Consider the following 22,536-nt stretch of genomic DNA (forward strand, 5'->3'; position numbering starts at 1 on the left):
TAAAGTCAGATAGTTCCATTAGTTTTGCTCTAATAGAAACAACAGTTACTCTTACACTTTAATGTTCTGTTGTGGTGAATACTGGCCCAAGTATGCAGTTACATCTTGGTAATGTGTAACCACAAATCCTGGTACAAGGAAGTTCCCATTAACAATAAACCATTTGAACCTGGTATGCACACCCTGAGTCCAACAGGCCTGCAGACAGTAGTAACTTTTAATTACAATATCAAAGACTTAAAATTGTGGCCCAACTCATCGGGTATGCTCTCTTGCAGTATTCAGTAACACATTAAATGTACCATTAGAAATCCGTGTCATCAGTTTTAAGTGTTACGTACATTGTCATCTTTATACCACATACTTATATAACCTGTTATATACATATAGCTATGGTTTATGTTGCAGCGTTATCAAATTAGACTGGGGTGTAATCGATTACGTTTTCTTGAAATACAGAGAATACATTATTAGTACACCTACACATTGTTTTCATTGCAGGAAATATATTGTTACAGCTCGCAACAGATGGTGTACTCCTGTGTGGTGTAATAGAGCGAAATACTGTAGTGGATTATTACGAGTATAATGTTGTGGGAGTCTGCTGCACAGCAGTGGTGTGTTTGATATTCGATAGGAACTCGGAAGAAAGGTAAGTGTCATTTGTAACACTAAACAATAAAATGAGTTACAGTCCTACAGTCTACAGAAGAAGAGAAGTTATTTCTTCACATTTTTTCAGATATAATATCAGAATCCACATCTATAAATAGGAGCAGGAAAGGAGATAGCATACGCTTATCAAGCCCAAATTTTGAATCAGCTGTTAGTCAGTGGGGAGCTGAAGATGATGATTTCCTTTCAGATGAAAACCGTGAAATTGTTCCTTAGGCAACGGCATGCAGCTCTCTAAGTGAAGGACAACGTAGTGTTGGTGGTGATGATGTTAGTGACGATGATGATCGTAATGATTATGACGATGGCGTAGGTAATAATGCCTCAGGACAAATAAGCAGTCAAAATGCTACCATATACTGTATATTGCCCCAAATGGTATGCAGTGGGTTTAGTGCCCCCAGTGCCAAATAAAATGCCTGCACATAATTTGATGAACAAATATTCCAAGACCAGCAAGGGGCGTAATCGCTTACACTCCCAAAGATGCTTAGGATTTATTTACTCCTCTAACTATTGCGGATGAAATCGTGAGATGCACAAACCTAGAAGCAAGAAGACTTTGTATACCAAAAAAATAAACTGGAATGATGAAGCTACAGACGAAATGTTCGCCTTCTGGGTAATTTTACTTCATAATGGCGCAGATAAGGTTTGGGATGTTCCAATTACGGAATTTTTTCATGCAAATTTTCCAATCCGTTATACAGTGCTACAATGTCTGTGAATCGGTTTGAGGCAATAAGAAGATTCATTAGATTTGATGGCAAAAGAAGAAAGAGGCTAGGTTACAAACCTATAAGCTTGCTGCTATATACTATGTATGGAAAATATTTACCAGACAATGCAAGAAAATAATGATACCTAAAAGTAATGTCGCTGTGGATGAACACCTAGTTGCATTTAGGAGCCATTGTGAATTTGTGCAGTATATGCCAAACAAGCCTGGAAAGTATGGAATGAAAATATTCTGAATGTGTGAAGCTAAGCTGGTTATGCCATTGACAGGACTGTGTACACAGGAAGAGAACCAGGTTAGTCACCCCAGAAAAATGTGGGGCTTACCACAGTGAAGATGCTTGCAGGCAATATTGCTGGTACACCCAGAAATGTTACTGTAGATAATTATTTTACAAGTATAAAATTGGCAGAAAACCTATTGTGACAAAACCTTATTTTTGTGGGAACAATGAGGATGAATAAAACAGAAATTCCAAAAGAGATTAAGCCTACTTTGAGTAGAGCAGAAAATACAAGTGAATTTGCATTTACAAAAGAAATGACGATGGTTTGATTATCACGAAAGAAAAACCAGTGTGTAGTCCTATGTACCATGCATCATGATAAATCTATAGATGAACAGTATCCAAACCTGACCTCTTAGATTGTGAAATCTTACAACCGAACGAAGGATGGTGTGAATATTATGGATTATACGTGCAAAGAGGAACTAAACGGTGGCCAATGGCTCTCTGGTGCAACATAAGGGATGTACACACTCGAAATGCCTTTATTCATTACAAAACACAACATTCCATATATCACAAAGCGATTTTATGCAGAAGGAGACTTTTCATCAAGGACCTTTCAGTGGAGTTGATCCAACTGTTTATGAACAGAAGATCGTCTAACCCCCTTCAACAGAAATCCATATACCTGGATATGGAGAAGTTTATTACTATTCCTAAAACACAAAACAGCAGTAGTAACAATAGCAGCACTGTCAGTCATCAGAAGAGTCGCTGTTTATTGTGTCCTGCTCCAAAGGACAGTGTTCTGTAAATGCACAAAACGTGTGGCAAGACCATAGCAGTGTGGTGCGAAACAGTTGTAAAACTTATTATCCTTGTTTCCTTATTGATTTGTTCTTCGTGAATACTATAGCCACTGATCCGAGAACAGTCTGTCATAATACTGGTGGCTTATTTTTCAGTATAAGTGTTAAAAATAATCGCAGCTGTCTTCTATTATACTGATAAGCTTTAAAATAAAATATTTCTGCCTGTTAATGTCCACAGAATACTTTTTCTATTTAAATTCTCGATTTATACATTATGGGTCCATTGGACCCAGGGTATGTAAATATGCAGAAAATATAGGTCATGCAAAGTAGGATTAAATGACATAATTGACGTTATAGATAACTTGGAGAACCATGAGAGAACAAAGATACTTCAGAAACGGACTACTTACTATTCATAACCAATTATTTGAAAAAAAAGTTAATTTTTTTTGATAAAACTGAAAGTAGGAATATTAAATTTTTTGTTAGCAAGTGAAATGAATGGGTGTCCAAAAGAAGGGTTACAGATACTTGCCAGATTGCATTATGTCTTGTAGCATTTTATTTTCAATATCACCACACACTTACGAGTTTATAAGGAGCGCAAATTGTCTTGCGCTACCCCATCCTAATATACAGCATAGGATTTGTCTGCATTTTCAAACACATTCAGCAGTTGAGCAGCTAGGGGGCAATTAACTGTTGTATTCAAACACAAGCTTCTATTTATTTGTGAATCAGTCCCTGTTGTTCACTGATTAGTCTGTGATGTTAGTGACAAAAGTTCAATTAACACATGGGCTACGTCATTCTTTGCTTCCCCTTCTCAACTGTCAATTGTTTATTATCTTCTTTGTAATGACACACAACCCCTTTTTTAGTTTAACATTTCGTCCACATATTAAAATGTGTCACATACCATTGGATCGATAAAGAAGATCCAGATCAGATAATAAAGTGCCCACAGTTTGAAACTGTTTCACAAAGCAAGGAACTCCTTATGGCGAAATTCTCTGCATGACGTGGAGTACAAACAGATAACAAATTTTTACCAAAAAAATTAAAGTATCTGCATAAAAACAACCCGGAGTGAGAAAATTTCAAAGTTGTGCTTGATATTTTCAATGAGAGGACTGTTCAAGGTTTGGTAGCCTTGGGGGAACATCATCTTACTGAAAGTTTCGAGAGCACTGCTAAATTCATCAGAATTAATTTGTGCATGGTGGAACATTTTTAATATTGAAACTTCCTTGCAGATTAAAACTGTGTGCCGGGCCGAGATTCGAACTCGGGACCTTTACCTTTCGCTGGCAAGTGCTCTACCAACTGTAACCCAAGCACGACTCACGGCCCCACCACCAAACTTTGAGAGTATAATCGATTTCAGAGAGGATCAAATTCAGTCTGTTCAGAAATATTTGCCTTTTCTTACACATACTGGTCAGGGCACTGTGCAAATGGTGTTCTTAAGAATCTGAGACACGACACATGTAAAACATATTTATAGAGAGATTATATATTATCAGCATTAGAAAACAATGCAGGGTAATGAGGTTATTAATGTTGTTATTTCTGCTTATTCGGTTGGTAATAGCTTGGTCTCCCGAGAACTTCCACACAGCTTCATTAGATGCCCTTCCCAGGGAAATTTACTTTTTAATTCTAGATGCTGATGAAATTAAAAAAAAAGACTTTTTCTGAAGGGAGTTTTCTTATAGTCAGGTATATCACATAGACGACAGAATTCTTCAGTGGGTGGTAAAACTATCGTGTAGTGTTTCTCAATAATTAGCGATAACGGTAATAACAGCAAAGAGGGAAAATTGTCAACTGTAAAGTAGCTTGAAATAAATTTTGTATCAGGTTAACAAACATTTACATTTGTCATTTTCCTCTCATTCTTAATTTTCTCTTCTCAATACGTGTAATTGCGTTGTTAACACTGAAAGTGCATAATACTAAGCCTATATTTTACTTATAAACATTTCATTTCATTAACGGCAGTGTGCTGGTACATATTTGACAGTTCTGATGACACAGACAGAGGGACGTGTCAGATTTATGAAATCTTTCTTTTTGCTTTTTTGGTTAAATCTTGGTTACATGAGGGTCTACAATTAAACTGATCCTGACAACAACATCGATACTATCTTTGGTGAGTCATTTATGTCTCAGTGAATTATATTTTTGTCGAAGGAATTAAGCTTATGGTCACCAGAATAATTACTCCATCCTATCTGATAAGTTTTACTAAAACTATCTCCATCACGTAGAATAATTTACAGGCTGTGGCGTATGGCGGTTTCACTCCCAACGTTTTTGTTAACAAACGGTAAAATTCTGCAAATGATCTCAAACATAATAGAAGGAAATCACAGAACATTGCAACCAGCGTAACATGCATTTTGCACAACAGCATACAGGAAAGGCATAGTGTCTCTTTAACCGATAAAAGAGCGGCACAGTTTCATTGTAAGTGGCACACAGATTGATAGTCGAGAACTAAGTCTCGTGATTTTTTTACACTTTCACGAAAGAACTGCCGGCTTTTGCGGCAATCAGCGACGGTCTATCAGCAATGACGTCACAGTTGACCGTGAGACCTGTGTAGCAAAAGCTGTGGGCTCAACCCCCTGAAGTCTTCTGCACGCCTGGCTATCGAGAGCTGAATGTGACGTCGGACTGCCTGGTTATGTCGTTCGTCTCGCCCTCAATCGAACATTTTTAATGGGCTTAAGTTCTCCATTCATCGAATTCTATTCCAGTATCGAAAGTGCTCTGATGCAACAGAAAGAAGTTGAAGCACGTTTTATTATGTTACACGTTACAAGGGAAATGATCACCATTGTAGAACATTTTATAGCGCCTTTCTTTTTTTCTTGCAGAATAATTGTCTTGCTCGTTCGAAACGCGTCAGTTATAGTGCTTCTGGATTGTGAACGGATTAACATATTGATATTTCAATGAAACTCTGTATGTTGAACACGATTACCTAATTTTAAATAATGTTCACAACATGGCATTCAAATCCTCAAGTGTCCTCATCCATCCGACATAATATGAACCATCTCATAAGTAAGACAGCCTACTCCGTAGATCTATGTTAACAATGTAACACATACACCGCGAATGCTTGACTCACGTTACGAGGTACGAACCATTTTCAAATATACCTCTTCAAAAATTATAATGTACGGAAATGAATCAACATACAATATTACCAGCATGAATACGCAATAGCTGCGAACTATATAGCATTTGCCACGAACTACCATAACGAGTATTAAATATTTTTGTGATAAGTACTGCAAATATTCGAGCCCTTACATCAAAGTCTTTAAAGAACAAGAGATATATTATTGTGGAGTTGAACTCTACTTCAAATACTATCTGACAAGACGTCAAAATGCGAAATAAATGTGACTTCCAGCTGTCGGCTGCTACTGGTCGGCGAAAGGCGGGACACACAACTGTTGCCTGGCGTTGCCAACAGATGGCAGGGCGGTAGTTGGTCTTTTGCTCACGGCACTACGTGTTGGTTAACTATGTAGTATTAACACCTGTATGCAAGAACATCGACTTCTTTACTGATACATTAGTTCCCCACTAAGGGTCAGACTGATGAAATATAAACCACTCTTCAAAGTTTAGGCGAATTAAACAGCATTTCAAACTAAATAAGAACATGGCTATGAAATATGTTTTTTCTTTTTGATGCACATGTGTAAATTAATTTTGATGAATGTAGCAGTGCTCTCAAACCTTAGTAAGATTATGTTTCCTCAAGGCTAAGAAATCTTGAACAACCATCCCAGTGGAACTATTAAGCACAGGTTTGACATCTGATCACTCAATGTCACTTTTAGAAACAGACTTTGAATTAGATTTTTTGGCAGATTTTGTTATCTGTGTACACTCAACGTTATGTAGCTTTTTAACTGCAGAGAACTTGTCCACAAGCAGTTGTATACTTTCTGAAACTGACTCAAACTGTGGGTACTTCATTTCCTCATCACTATCTTTTTATCGTTTCAGTTGTTTGTGACTTATTTTAATATGTGAGGAGAATATAAAACATAAAGAGAGATTGTTTGTCATCAAAAGGGTGTTTGTAAACAACTGATAGTTGAGAGGGGGAAGCAAATCATGATGTGGCCCATCTGATAATTGAATTATTCTCACTGACAACACAGGCTAATTAAAACCAGTGGCATGTAGTCTAAAAACTATTTTCTTAATTAGAGTAAACGGTTCTTCACCGTTCATGTTGCTAACTGGAGGGATAAAAACCTGAGCTCTAGTTGCCACATTTTTAGAACTGGCTGCAGATTCCAAAATATTATCTAATGTGAAGTCCAAATAAAGCCTCAATTGAATTTTGTCAACTATTAGTGAAACAACTTGATCTGACTCACAAAGGAACTGGATTGTCTGTGTTGTATACGACAGAAAACTGCCACCTAGCTGCTCACCTGCTCAGTGTGTTTCAAAATGTGGAAAAATCTTATGTAGTGTATTAGGATGGGATAGCACAAGACAGTGTGTGCTCCTTATAAACTCGTAAGCATGTGGTGATATTGAAAATGAAATACTACAAAACATAATATAATTTAGGGAGTATCTGTAATGATTCCTTTGCACGCCCATTAAATTCACATGCTCACACAAACAACTAACGTTGCTGCTTTCAGTTTCTCCAATAACATTTACCATATTTTTCAAATCATTGGTTATGAATAGCAAGTAGTCTGCTGTGAACTATTATTGTTCTTTCTGGGGAAATGTTCCTAATTATCAATAACGTCAAATAAGTCATTTAAATGGGTTATAGTTAATGGGAAACTCTTTGTACCAAGTTTGGTGTTTTCACTTTTACCAAATATGTACTCTGGGCAGTATTTATCACAACGAAACGCAAAAGTGTAGAAATATCTGTCGCTTCTGTTAGAACAAAACTAAAGGCACCATCTGACTTTATAATAAGCCAATTTTTGTGCAGTTTGATACCATCTGAGAACTTAAGAGAGGTATTCATATCCGCTGTTGAATTTTAGGCACAGTTATTTACATTACTTTAACTTGATCCAGCGGCCAGCACTCATGTTTTACATTTCCATCAACAGAGAGGCCGTCATCGTATGATGATCAGCAATAATTTTAACTGTCAGCGCGGGTACTGTCTCAGCGTTAAGAGACTACACAGGAATTCGAAACATTTAAGTGTAGCTGTGCGGAAAGATAGTCGCAGACATCGACAGTAGGACTGCAGTTAGATGGAGCGGCAGAAGCCGATGGCGGTTTCTGTCCTGATCTTGCATGTTTATACAAATTTGACGCGGCAGAAATACGGGGAGCGTGAGCGTCCGAAGTTCCGTTCCCAGTTGTTACAAGAATTTCACGCAGAGCTGTTTTGGGGGCACCCTTTTGTGTTACGTGTCATCTTAGTTGCTGCGTTTTCTCATCCTGACGAACTGAAAACTAGTGGGCTGGGTGGACATTTACTGACGATGACTTTAGACCTCTGCCAGGATACTCGGACAGTGGAGCCATGTGCAGTCGATATTGGTTAGGAAACACTTGTGTGTCCTGTCATAGCACAATACTCTAGTGTGTGGGTGTCATACCAGATAGCACTGATAGCGGCTACTGAACGTATACAGAGAAGGGCAGCACAAATTGTGACAGGTGTGGCTGACCCACGAGAGAGTGTCACGCAAGTGTTGAAACAACTCATTCGGCAGACGCTTTAAGAGATCCACGAGTTACCCCACCAGAGGCCACTTACGACATTTCGCAAGCGAGGAGTCCAGAGGCGCTCTCCAGCCACTACGCGTCGCTGCCGTAAGGAGGCTGAAGGCAGAGTCAGGCCGGCTACAGCACGGAGACGTCTCAGCACTCGCCCTTAACGCACTCCGTACGCGAAAGGAACGGGAAAAAGTATCGAAACTTGTTACCGTTCCAAGTACTCTCTGCCATGCACCTCAGACTGGTTTGCAGTGTAGTCCGGGGATGTAAATGTGACGGTCAACTTGGTGCTTGTAAATACATCGCGTAAGTGGACGATTTAATGGCAAGATTGTTTACAATCGCGCGAGAAACGCAGCCATCAACGGAAATATACGGCACTTTTCAAAAGTACACTTTTACGTCTCCGTATGCGTTTTAGAATCTGGTACGACGGTGATGTATTCTCGCCACCGTGAGTGATGCAATCGCTTGCCGATTCATGGAGAAAGTGTGAATATTAAGTAACTGAACATACAAATATTTTTTGCTGGGGTCTGCCTTTAACAAAACACTATTTTGTTTCACAACCCAAACATATTTCACTACAGTTGCAGCAATATCAGTGGGCTTTTATTTTATGGCTGTTAAACATAAAGAATGTTCTTTGTTGTTTCTACACACGTATATATTATTTTTTGAAATCGCAATTACATATTTTTGAAGGACATCTCTTATGTATTCATACCTTTTTACCACATGTTGTAGTTTTCCTGAGGTATTATGTCTTTATAGTCCTTGTTTTCTTTCACAGTTTGTCATCTGCAACCATATAGAACTTAATGTAAAAAATGGTTCAAATGGCTCTGAGCACTATGGGACTTAACATCTGTGGTCATCAGTCCCCTAGAACTTAGAACTACTTAAACCTAACTAACCTAAGGACATTACACAACACCCAGCCATCACGAGGCAGAGAAAATCCCTGACCCCGCCGGGAATCGAACCCGGGAACCCGGGAAACTTAATGTAGACAAGTTGTTTAGCAAAAAGTACGATTTGGAAACTGTTATTGCTATGCCTGAAATTAATTATTTCTATGTGTGTGTGTGTGTGTGTGTGTGTGTGTGAAGAGTAATGTGGAGGGCTTTTTTAGGTTGGAGTTACCTAATGATTCTTTGAGGGTGGAGAACAGAGTTCCAATTGCAGAGAAGTGTATATTCATTTATTACCTTTTTTCCTTCAACTATGGCTTTTTGTATTTGATACTTTTCTTCAATTATTACTTTATGTGGGGTGCTGTTGCTGCACTTGAGAATTTTCAAGTCAGTATTGATATCTGTTGGGCTATTTATCTTGTACATAATGTGTTCAGCAAATGTGGAATGACAGTAGTTATTTTTTAATGCTCTTCTGCGTTCTGTGTATCTAGTATTAAAGTTTCTGCTTGTCTCTCCTATATAAACTGATTTGCTATCCTGACATGTCAGTTGGTAAATACCAGATCTGTTGTGTTTATCTGTCTTTTGCTGGTTGTTCTTGGCTTTCTCTGTGTTGAGTTGTCTGTCCTGTAGGCTAATTTTTAACCATTGTTTTTTGAGTACGTTGCCTATTCTGTGGGCTACCTTGTTGTTGTAGGTGAAAGTGAACCAGCTGTTTATTTTTGTGGGTGTTTCTTGTTCATCTGTGCTCATATGTGTTCTGTTTGTAAGTTGGTGAGAAGGCTTTTGTTTTTATGTGTTGGGTGTCCTTCTTGATTGTGTTTTAATTTTGTGATTCAATTGATCTATAGCATTTGTATTGTATCCATTCTGTACAGCTATTTGTCTGATCGTCGGTAATTCATTGTTATAGTTGTTTTCAGTGAGTGGGGTTTTGTTCAGGCTGTGCAGCTTATATTGGAAACTGGCTAGTTTGTGCGCATTGGGTTTATTAGAACGTTTGTGAATGGCTGTGCTGGTGGAGTTCACATTCCTGAAAATGGAGAATTGGTGTTGGTTGTTGCGTCTATATATTGTGAAATCAAGGAAACTTAACATTTTATCGTTTTCTGTTTCTGTGGTGAACGTCTCTAGTTTTATATCTTCGTGGTCTTTTCGCGAGATATACGTAGGAGGTGTCAGTGTATTGATTGACTCTTCTAGCAATGTACGCTCTCGGAACATTAACAATTGACCGTGATGTGACGCAGAACGCCTCTCTTTCAGCATCTGCCACAGGAGTTGGGTGAGGATCTCCGAGATGCTTTCGCGCTCACTAAACGATCCTGTCGCGAAACGTGCTGCTCCTCTCTGGATAATCTGTTTCCTCTATCAGCCCTACGTGGTACGGATTCCATGTTGATCAGCAGTATTCAAGTATTGGTAGAAAGATTGTGTTTTATGCTACTACCTTTTTGATGGATTATATTTCCTGTGGATTCTTCCAATGAATCTCAGTCTGGCATCTGCGTTTCCTCATTTCTACAAGCAGTTTATCTTTGCAGATCGCTGGAGCAACGAAGGGCATTTAGCGACAGGAGGAAAGCGCGGGGTCGTACGACAGATGCACATAATTACAGATTTTTATCGTTTACGTAAATCTGTTTAAAAATTATACGACATGTTCAGGGTGACATGTTCAGCGCGCACTATTTTGACGTTCTTGGGTAACGAAAATATCTTCTATAAAAACGCATGCGGATTCTGCAAACAAGGAGTTTGCGAAACTCAGCTCGCTCTGTTCCTCAACAAGGCATCGTTGCTCAGGTTCATGCCGTGTTTGTTGAGAGCAGGAAGGCATTTGACACCGCCCCACACTGCCGTTTCGTTAAGAAATGCGAGCTTAGCAGGTATCGCAATAGATTTGCAACTGGCTACGAGACTTCCTTACGGACAGAACTCATCACGTCGCTCGTAACGGACCGAAATAGACAGATGTAACTGTTATTTCTGCAGTACCACGGGGATGTGTCATAGGGCTTTACCTTACACAGTATGTAAATGTTGTAGGACGATGCTTCGTGTGACGTTCATGTCACATCCCTGCCGGCGTTTATTACATTTTTGTTGCTATGTTTTAATGCACGATGTAGGGAGATTTTGCTCCAAGAAGCGAATTTTATCACCTATATTTACTGCTTAAATATTAATCCAGAGCTCTAGTGGTGCTGATGACGTTTCTTGCAGCTAGAACATGTTAATAACAACGTCTGACCATTTATAAGACGATTGTGCCTCTCTTTCTATGACAGCTGTACCACTCGCAATAAAAATTTATGAGACATGTCCGTCCATCGTTGATTCCCGGTCAGTATTATTTCTTATCGCCAGCAATCAGTTATTTATGAAACAATATACTTAGTAGCAGGGGATGTGTGATAAGTTCCCCCTGAGCACCAGGCTTATAAAGTATGTGTTTGTGCTCTGACATGTGCAAAGGAAATGACTGTGTCCAGTCGTAAGGAAGGTATGCATTTGACGTGGAATACTGTAACAGCAAAGCAAAGAGTATGTCACGTCATAATAATGGTACAGATATTTCAATTTCCAGAGCCACAGCCGTCAGCGGGGTGTATATCTTTGTCCATTGTCGAATGTTATCCAATTGAGGCCGCGATCCTAATGTTTGTTTGTAAGTACAGTGACGAAACATATATGTGTCCGTTGTCGTAGGATGATTCTGTGTGTGTGTGCTCGGCGCGGCGGTGGCTGTGGCCTGCAGTGGGAATGACCCACGTCTGCCACTGACGGTAGGAGCCCTCCGAATGGAGAGGCCGTCCTCCAGGTTACGTTTTTTTTGTGGACTCAGTGTTTGTGCACTGCATTGTTTTTGGGTGTTTAGGAATTTTGAGGGTTTTTGGATAGCATTACACATGCATTATTTCGGTGATCTATGAGTAGTTCGGATGTATGTATGCTGTGTACTGGATTATTACGGTTGTTTACGAGTTTTGCGTCTCTGCAGATCAGAGTACAGCATTATTTACGAGTAGTTTCCTGGTCTGTAAATTGTATATTTTGACCCAAAGCATGTCAGGGTTACTGTTTTGTATCAATGTAATAAATAAACTACATGTAATCCGTCTCTAAATAAATTTTTCAAAAAATAATGTGCACTCCTTCCTCTCACCAGCAGACCGAAACAGGCTGATTCCTTATCCCGCAATTTTCCGCTCCAGACCGCTGGGGCGGTGAGGAGGCTGGGGCACAAGTGCAGCCAAGAAAAACACGCCGGCCGCGGTGGTCTCGCGGTTCTAGGCGCGCAGTCAGGAACCGTGCGATTGCTACGGTCGCAGGTTCGAATCCTGCCTCGGGCATGGATGTGTGTGATGTCCTTAGGTTAGTTAGGTTTAGGTCGTTCTAAGTTCTAGGGGACTAATGACCACAGCAGTTGAGTCCCATAGTGCTCAGAGCCATTTGAAAAACACGTTACGTCATCATAATACTGTGCTCCTATGGACTGAACTGCATGATCATGTGACCTATAGCGGTGCCCTCTAGCAGTGAACTCGCCAACTAGCTCAGTTCTCTGGTCTGGGGGATTGGAGGGAGTTGTCTCCTGTGTAGTGGGGGCTTATTCATAGGTTTTAGAAATGACAGACAATTCCAGCAGACAGATGTTTCCATGCATTGTGTTATGCAAAGCATTTATTTGCAGGACCTTATTCTTCTTCCTCTTCATATTTTCATGCATTAATGCCCGCTTCCATTCTTCATGCATTGAGCTGTGGATGCAGTCCTTGGCTGGATCAGTGCATGTAACACAGCTATTACAACTCCCCCTGCCTGGCATCAAAATCTCGCTAGTTGAACACATGCTAATTCCACACCTATAGCTCGACAAGCACTGATATCTCAGCCTCTTGTGGTCATAGCACTACACTAAGCCACTAATGCTGGAGGTGAATAACAAATTTTAACAAATTTCGACAGATTTATACAAATTCGAACAAATTTAACCAAGAATGAGCGTGTGCACTGATATGAAACATTCTGGCAGATTAAAACCGTGTGCCAGACTGAGTTCCTCATTTAGAGTCTTGGTCTGGCACACAGTTTTAATCTGTCAGGACATTTCAAACTTATACAAATTTATACAAATTGAACGACATGAGCAGACTCTAGTGGGGGCAACACCATCTTATCCCCCCCTCAGGCGCATGAGTAAGTTCTTGGAGCAAAATTCCCTCCAAAATTCGAAATCCCCACGCATTTTGCAAGAGGATGACACACCATTATGCAACAAAGTCGGAAAGGGGAGGGGTGGGGACCCATAGAAGCACATAATTCAATTACCTGAAAAAATCTAATCTTCCGAAGATGGTGGCATGGCAGGGGGGCTGCCGTGGTACTTCCCTGCCAAAAGCTACCATCTATGAAATTGGTACTCATGTCATCAGATAACGTGACGGCCGCAATCTTGGATGATGTCATGCTCTGTTGCCAAGTCTACAGGCAGCCATCTTGGATGACGTTATCGCCGCCATCTTGAATACATTTGACAACAATGGAGAGTGGGGTGGTATGAATGTTATCCTTCTACACATGGATTCATGAGGTTGTTTCCATACCTGTACGTGTATGAGCAGAAGTGCAATGTGAAATGAGACTTGTCCGACCAAACAATGTGAATCCTGTCATCAAAAGTCCAATGTCTGTTCACGGGCATATGGCAATGTGTAAGACTCTTTGTTCTGTGGTCATCAAAGCTGCACGATTGGGCCATCAGCTCAGAAAAACAATATCGATGATGTTTGGTTGAGTGGTTCACATGCTGAAACTTGTTGGTGCCCCAGCATTGGAATCTGCAGCAATTTGCAAAGTTGCACTTCTGTCGGGTTGAACGATTCTCTTCACTCGTCGTTGGTCCCGTTCTTGTACAATTTTTTTTCCCGCCGCAGCGATGTCGGAGATTTGATTTTTCACCGGATTCCTGATAATCACGATACACTCGTAAAATGGTCGCTGGGCTAAATTCCCACTGCGTCGCTACCTCGGAGATGCTGCGTCCCATCACTCGTGCGCCGACTGTAACATCACAACAACGCGCCAGGCACTCGTCTTAAATTGGCGATGCCGACCGCAGCGCCGTATTCTGCCTGTTTAGGTATCTCTGTATTGGATACGCATGCCTATACCAGTTTCTTTGGAGCTCCAGTGTATTCGCAATACGCTACATCTGTTTGTGCTGAGGCTCCTTTGTTGCTTCCTGCGTCGACCCAATGCAGGTCTCGCTGCCTTTCGCTACAGTCCTCTACCGTCGCGACTTCTCTGTATACAACGGCATTACACGACTAAAGCCTCATGGAACGTCTGACGATATCTACTAGGTCCTTCATATATATTGTAATAAGTAACGCTGCTATGACACGCCCTTGTGACACGGCCGAAGTTATGTATGAGTGGAACGCTGGGTTCTGTTTGCTGAAAACTCTCCAATCCAGTCACACAGTTGGTCTCGTATTTTGTACTCTAGTATTTCGTTGATTATCCGGCCGTGGGGAACTGTGTCGAATGCCGTAGAGAAGTGAAGGAACGTGGCTGCCCCTACCTGGGCGTCCACGTCTGCTGCTCTCTGCGCCTCGTGGACGTACGGAGCGAGCTGGCCTCCACACGGCCGTCGTCTCCTGGGCCCACCTCGGTCGCTACACGGGAGACTTCCAGTCCCCAGAAACGTCACAGTCCGCGAACATGACGCGTGCTCCAAACTTCTACAAGAGACTCGCATCAGTGTTACGGGCCTATAGTTTTGTGCGTCTTTTCGTGGATTTTTGTTATCAGTAAGACACCAATAAGTACCACGTATAACACGAGAACATGAGACTATTATCATAGAAAAATATGTTTTTACTATTAGGTTTGCCAGGTCAGAAGAATGCTATGCAAGCATACAATATAACGTCACAGGCTCTTCCTACCCACGTAACTCCAAGAAGACGACAGAGAAATTAATATTCGGTCACTACTATTTAATATTTGTCACATATTCTCATCTTTGTTTGATATTTAATAAGTATCTTCTGTGGCGGTTTCAGTACTCGCTGACACAGATATTATCTTAAAAAAAATCAGTACATAATTCTATACAAGAACAAAACATGACACATAATGGTTTCTCTTTATTACATAAAGTTCACACAATCGTTGTCCACGCAATTACAATCATCCAGTTCAATTATTCTTTTCCCCCTTTTTTTACTACATATAATATGTGTTTTGCTAAGAGACGTTACAAAGTCGCTTAGATTGTGTTACAGTATGTGTGCTTTAATATAGAGAGGATGACCAGCTTGCTGTGTATTCGTGTTAGCATGATGTCCAGTTGTTAAGGAACAACATAATTTCAGTTGACATGATACCAATCTACGGCACAGAAAGTTCACTGTATACAGTAGTGAATCACTAACAGACTGTAATTTACTTATGCAGCTTTATAACTCAAAATACCGAGTCAGTATTGATTAATTTGTTCTAAAAGTAACTGACACTAATCGCATATGTGCGTTAGTATTAATGGGAACCTTGCCCTTGCACATTATCATATGCAGCTGATAAAAAAAGTTTTTGTCATTATTTCAAAGTCTGCGGACTCCATTTCACTGAGGACCTCATTCTGAGACTTGGTGAATATTTCGACAGATCCACAGTAAAGAAATGTTCTGTGCCTCTTCTGAAACCTCGTCTTAAACCAGTAACTGTACCATCGATTCTGTCTGTCTGAAGTACCTCTCGTCAGCTTCTTGTTCAATGGAAGCGATGGAAAACAGAAACTTAGAACTAGCTATTGCAGCCAATGTAGCAACTTGTGCCCAGTGTGGACAGGAAAGACGTTTCGTGGACTTAAATGGCTTTCTTTAGTCCTTAGGGCCGCTCAAGCTATCCAAAGATTGGCATGCTATAAAGTCATACAGTGTAATTAGTTTTGCTCTAATAGAAACGACAGATACTCTTACACTTTCATGTTCTGTTGAGGTGAATACTGGCCCGAGTATGCAGTTACATGTTGGTAAAATTGTAACCATAAAACTTGGTACAGGGAAGTTCCCATTAACTCTGAACCATTAGACCCTGGTACACATACTTTGGGTTCATCAGAACTGCAGACAGTTTTAACTTTTAATTACTATTTTAAAGATTTAAAATTGTGCCCCAGCTTATCAGGTATGCTCCCTAGCAGTTTTCAGTAACACAGTAAAGGTACCCTTAGAAATCAAGATTAGTTTTAAGTGGCACTTACATTTTCGTCTTTATACGCACACTTACATAATATGGTCCCGATGAAACCTATGGATCATGTTGTAGTGTTATCAAATTAGATTGGGATGTAATCGACTACATTTTGTCGGAATTCAGAGAATGCGCTATTGATACACCTAAACATTGTTATCATGGCACAAAATATAATTGTTACCACTCACAACAGATAGCATATTCCTGTGTTGTGTAACAGAGCGAAATATTGTAGGGGGTTATTAGGAGTATGTGAAGCAATACAGTAATGTCGTGGGAGTTTGCTGCTCAGCAGTGGTGTGTTTGATATTCGATACGAACGAGGAAGAAAGGTAAGTGTCACTTTTAACACTAAACAATAAAATGAACAACAGTTACAATCCTTCAGTTGACAGAAGAAGAGAGGTTACTTCTTCACATTATTTCTTCAGATATAATGTCAGAATCTACATCTATAAAAAGGAGCAGGGAAGGAAATAGCATACACTTATCAAGACCAAATTTTGAATCAGTTGTTACTCAATGGGGAGCTGATAATGATGATTTCCTTTTAGATAAAGTATAGCTTCAGATAAAAACCATGAAGTTGGTCCTCAGGCAGCGACATGCAGCTCTCTGAGTGGAGAACAGACTAGTAGTGATGATAGTGATAGTGATAGTGATGATGATGATGATGATGATTATGAGGATGATGTAGGTAATAATGCCTCTGGACAAATAAACATAAAAATGCTAACATATATATTGCTCCAAATGGTATGCAATGGAGTAAGTGCCCCTCAGTTCCGAATGAAATACCTGCTCACAATTTGGCCAAATTTAGTTAGTGTTACTGTTAGTGATGATGATGATGATGATAATGATGACAATGACATAGGTAATAATGCCTCAGGACAAATAAGCAGTGAAAATGCTACCATATATATTGCTCCAAATGGTAAGCAGTGGGGTTAGTGCCACCAGTGCCAAATAAAATGCCTGCACACAATTTGGTGAATAAATATTCCAGGGCCAGCTAGGGGCATAATGACTAACACCCCCAAAGATGCTTAGGATTAATTTATTCCTCTAGCCATTGTGGATGGAATTGTGATACACACAAACTTAGAAGCAAGAAGAGTTTTTGTACCAAGAAAAATAAACTGGAATGATGTAGCTAGAGACGAAATGTTCGCCTTCTGGGTGATTTTACTTCAAATTGGAGAGGATAAGGTTTGGGATGTTCCAATCAAGGAACTTTTTCAGGGAAGGTATTGCAATCCGTTGTGTAGAGCTACAATGTCAGTTAGTCGGTTTCAGGCAATAAGAAGATTCATTAGAATCGATGACAAAAGAACAAAGAGGCTAGGTTACAAACCGATAAGCTTGATCCTGTATCCTATGACAAACAGAAAATATTTACTGACAGTGCTAGAAAATAATGTTACCTAAAAGTAATGTAGCTGTGGATGAACAGCTAGTTCCATTTAGGGGCCTGTTATGGGTTTGCGCGATATATGCCAAACAGGCCTGGAAAGTATGAAATGAAAATATTCTGGATGTGCAAAGCTAAGCTGGTTATGTCACTGACAGGCCTGTGTACACGGGAAGAGGACCAGGTGAGCCATCCCAGAAAAATGTGGGCCTTACCACAGAGAACACACTTGCAGGCAATATATTCCTGGTGCAGCCAGAAATGTTACTGTAGATAATTATTTTACAAGTGTACCATTGGCAGAACATGTGTTGTGTACGAACCTAATTGTTGTGGGAACAACAATGATGAATCAAAGAGAAATTCCAAAAGAGATGATGCCAAATAGGAGCAGAGCGGTACATTCAAATGAAGATGGTTGGTTTTTCACCAAAGAAAAACAAGTGTGTAGTCCTCCTACACTCCATGCATCCTGATAAATCTGTAGATGAACAGTATCCAAATCTGAAGCCTGAGATTGTGAAATTTTTTAACCAAACGAAGGACGGTGCGGATGTTATGGATCAACTAGTGCCTGATTATACATGCAAAGGACAAACTAAACGCTTACCAGTGGCTCTCTGGTACACCATAAGGGATGTACGCACTCTAAATCGCGTTATTCTTTTCAAAACACAACATCCCATGGATCACAAAGGGATTTTGCACAAGAGGAGACTATTCATTAAGGATATTTCAGTTGAGATGATATAACCGTTTATGACCAGAAGATCGCCTAATCACTCTCTACAGAAATCCATCTACCTGTATAGGGAAAAGTTCATTACTATTCCTAAAACACAAAACAGCAGTAGTAACAACAGCACAGTGAGTCGTCAGAAGAGACGGTGTTCATTGTGCCCTGCTTCAAAGGACAGAAAAACCAAGACAGTGTTCTGTAAATGCACAAAACGTGTGCAATGACCATAGCAGTGTGGTGTATAACAATTGTAAAAATTAATGTCATCCTTGTATGCTTAGCGATTTGTTCTTTGTGAATACCATAACCGCCAGTGTGAGAACAGTTTTAGTAATGTAATTTATTTAATGAAAATTATTCAGGGTTAAAAATGTACTACTTTTGATTTAATAAAAGCGTTAAACATGATCACAGCTATCTTTTATTATACTGATAAACTAAACAAAATTTTTCTTCATGTTCATATCCAGGAAATACTTTTTCCATTTTAATTCTCGAATTAGACACAACAGGTCCTTTGGACGCAGGGTATTTAAATGTGCATAAAATGTAGGTAATGCACAGAGGGATTAAATGACTTAATTGACACTATTGATAATTTGGAAAAATTCGTCAGAAAGAACAATGATACCTCAGTAATAAAGTACTTACTATTAATATCCAATTATTTAATAAATACGGTACATTTTTTTGAAGAGACTGAAAGCAACAACATTACTTTTTTATGTGATAAAGTGAGTTTAGTGGGTGTCCAAACGAAGGATTATAGATACTCGCCAGATTGTATTATGTTTTGTAGTATTTTATTTTCAAGATCACCACACACTTACAAGCTTATAAGGAGCACAAACTAACACACGGCATAAGATTTGTCTGCATTTCCAAAGACATCCAGCAGTTGAGCAGCTAGGTGGCAATTACCTGTTACATACAAATCAGAAGTTCCAATTTCTTTGTGAATCAGTTCATGTTGATTCACTAATTAGTCTGTGTTGCTAGTGACAAAATGTCAGTTAACAGACAGGCCACATCATTCTTTGCTTCCCCTTTCTCAGCTGACAGTTGTTTACAATCTCCCTTGTAATGACACAGAACCCCTTTTTATGTTTCACATTCCGTTCACATATTAAGATGTGTCACATACAATTGGATCAATAAAGAAGATCCAGATCAGACATAAGGTACCCACAGTATGAAATTGCTTCAGAAAGTACACAACCTATTATGGCGTAAATCTCTGCAGTTAAGAAGCTGCATGATGCGGAGTGTACACAGATCATAAATTATTGCTAAGAAACTTAAAGTCTCTTCATAAAATCAACCTAGAGTGACAAAATATCAAACTTGTGTTTAATATTTTCAATGGGAGGACTGTTTTTATCACGGCTGAATATATGGAAACATTGTCCTGATCACACATTTGGATTATCCAATGACACTCATTTGCACATGTTTCATACCCCTTAGGCTCTTCTAGAAATGTCCAAGTACTGCACTGAGGACTCGAGTTTTAAATATATTTTGCCAGGAACGGTTTAGACGGATGCTGCAGAAAAAAGATATGGAATATATCAAACAATGGCAGTATGACACTATTTGGTATCTCTGGGGCAGGTATTCGAAATTGATTCCGAGCTAAGAGTTCAGGCCTCACTGCCCTTGAAAATTCCAACATCTGTTCTTGGAGAAGTTGGAACAGATTTAGACTCTTGACAAGCTGAATGTGTAGATGATGTCAGCTTACAACCACAACAACCGAACTTTGACTGCACAACGGATTTCAGTATGTATCAAATTCAGTCTGGTGAGGAATACTTGCCTTTTTTTACACATACTTTTCAGGGTACTGTGCCAATGCTGTTCTTAAGAAGCTGAGATGCGAGACACGTAAAACATATCTAGAGTGAGGTAAAACACTATCAGCAATAGAAAACAGTGAAGGACAATGAGGTTATTAATGTTGTTATTTCTGCTTATTCGCTTGTTGAAATCATGGTCTCTGCGGAACATCAAACCGGCTTCATCAGATGCTCTTCCCAGAGAAGTTTACTTTTTAAGATTAGATGTTATTAAAAATAAAGACTTCTACCTAAGGGGGTCTTCTTTTACTTCAGGCAGATCACACAGGCGACAGAATTCTTCAGTGGGTAGTAAAAGTATCATGTAATATGTTTCTCAATAATTATGTTAAAAAATTAACGATAGCCATAACGGTAATAACAGCAAAAAGAGAAAACTGTCAACTGTAAAGTAGTTATTTTGTGACAGTTTAACAAACATTTGAATTGATAATTTTCCCAGCATTCCTAATTTTCTCTTCGCAATACGTGTAATTGCATTGTTAACACTGAAAGTGCATAATACTAAGCCTATATTTTACTGACAAAGATTTCCTTTCATTAACAGCGGTATTCTGGTACATATTTGACGCTTCTGATGGCACATACAGACGGAGGTGTCAGGTTTATGAAATCTCCCTTTGGTCTTTTCTTGTTAAAACTTGGTTACATGACAGTTTACAATTAAACTAACCCAGGCGACAATATAGATACGATCTTTGGTGAGTCATTTACGTCTCAGTGAATTACAGTTCTGACTAAGTAATTAAACTTACAATCACCAGAATAATTATTTCATCCTGTCTGCTAACTTTTACTAAAACTATCTCTATCACAGTAACTCTAATAGTGTAATTTACAGGCTGTGGTGTATGTCGGTTTCTCTCACAACGTTTTTCTTAACAAGCAGTAAGATTTTGCAAATGATAGCAAACACAATAGAAGAAAATCACAGAGCATTGTATCCAGCGTAACATGCATTTTGCACAACAGCATACAGGAACGGCTTAGTTTCTTTTTAAATGATAAAGGGCGGCACAATTTATTTTAAGTTGTGGCACACCGATTGATATTCGAGAACTAAGTCTGGTGATCTTGTTACGCTTTCACGAAAGAAGTGCAGGCTCTTGCGGTAATGTAGCGACGGCCTAGCAGCGATGACGTCACAGTTGGCCGTGAGGCCTGTGTATCAGAAGCTGTGGGCTCAACCCCCTGCAGTCTTCTGCACACCTGGCTGTCGAGGCGTTGGACTGCCTGGTTATGTCGTTCCAGCCTCGTCCTCAGCCGAACATTATTTTAATGGGCTGAGGTTCTCTATTCATTGAATTATTTTCCAATATCGAACATGCTCTGCTCCAACAGATAGAAGTTGAAGCACGTTTTATTAAGTTACGCGTTACAAAGGTAGTGATCATCAATGTTGAATATTATTATTTTGTAGCGACTTTATTTTCTTGCAGAGTAATTCTGTCTTGCTCGTTCGAAACGCATCAGTAACAGTGCTTCTGGATTGTGAAATGAATGACGTATGAACGTTATTACGCATCGTAGTTACTACTTAACCTCTTCACGTTCGGCATACAGGCGCCAGCGCGCATACACTGCGATGCTCCAACACTGATTAAGAGGCGCAAACCGTAATTTTTTTTTTTTTTTTTTTTTTTTAACGGGCCTCCTTCCTCCCCTATAGCCCTTCCTTTTCCTCTCCAAGAATGCCGCCATCCGCTAGTGTCGACGCAGCACGTAAAGCAGGGTGCTGTTTGTAGCAAGATTTATTGCCATAAACCGAAAATAAAAAACCGAGGCACACTCTGCTATGCCTCGGGGGCGACGACACACTACTCAGTAATACACCTCTCTCTGCAGGTGTGAAGCAAGTGATGGTTTAGAAACTAAAAAGAAAGAAAGAAATAAAGACAGAAATGAAGGCAAATGAAAAGCATGGACGGCAGCACACATAAATGAAAACTAAACTGGCGAGATAATCTCATCGCCCATAGAATTAACTAAGTAATAATCCTCTAAGATTATTTACGTGGTTTCTGATTTCCCAATCTTTAGAACTAACCAAAGCGTAAAAAAGACTGAAAATGAATTTAAAAAAATGAACAGATAATGAAGGCAAATGAAAAGCAGGGACGGCAGCACACACA

At 39.6% G+C, this 22,536-nt stretch overlaps 1 long non-coding RNA gene across 1 annotated transcript in view; it reads left to right on the top strand.

Annotated features, from left to right (window-relative positions):
* Positions 1-22,536, top strand: part of LOC126213057 (uncharacterized) — a 44,180-nt gene that overhangs the window by 15,881 nt on the left and 5,763 nt on the right. The window lies entirely within an intron of this gene.

This window comes from Schistocerca nitens, chromosome 11 (genome assembly GCF_023898315.1).
Source record: "Schistocerca nitens isolate TAMUIC-IGC-003100 chromosome 11, iqSchNite1.1, whole genome shotgun sequence".
NCBI classification, from domain to species: Eukaryota; Metazoa; Arthropoda; class Insecta; order Orthoptera; family Acrididae; genus Schistocerca; species Schistocerca nitens.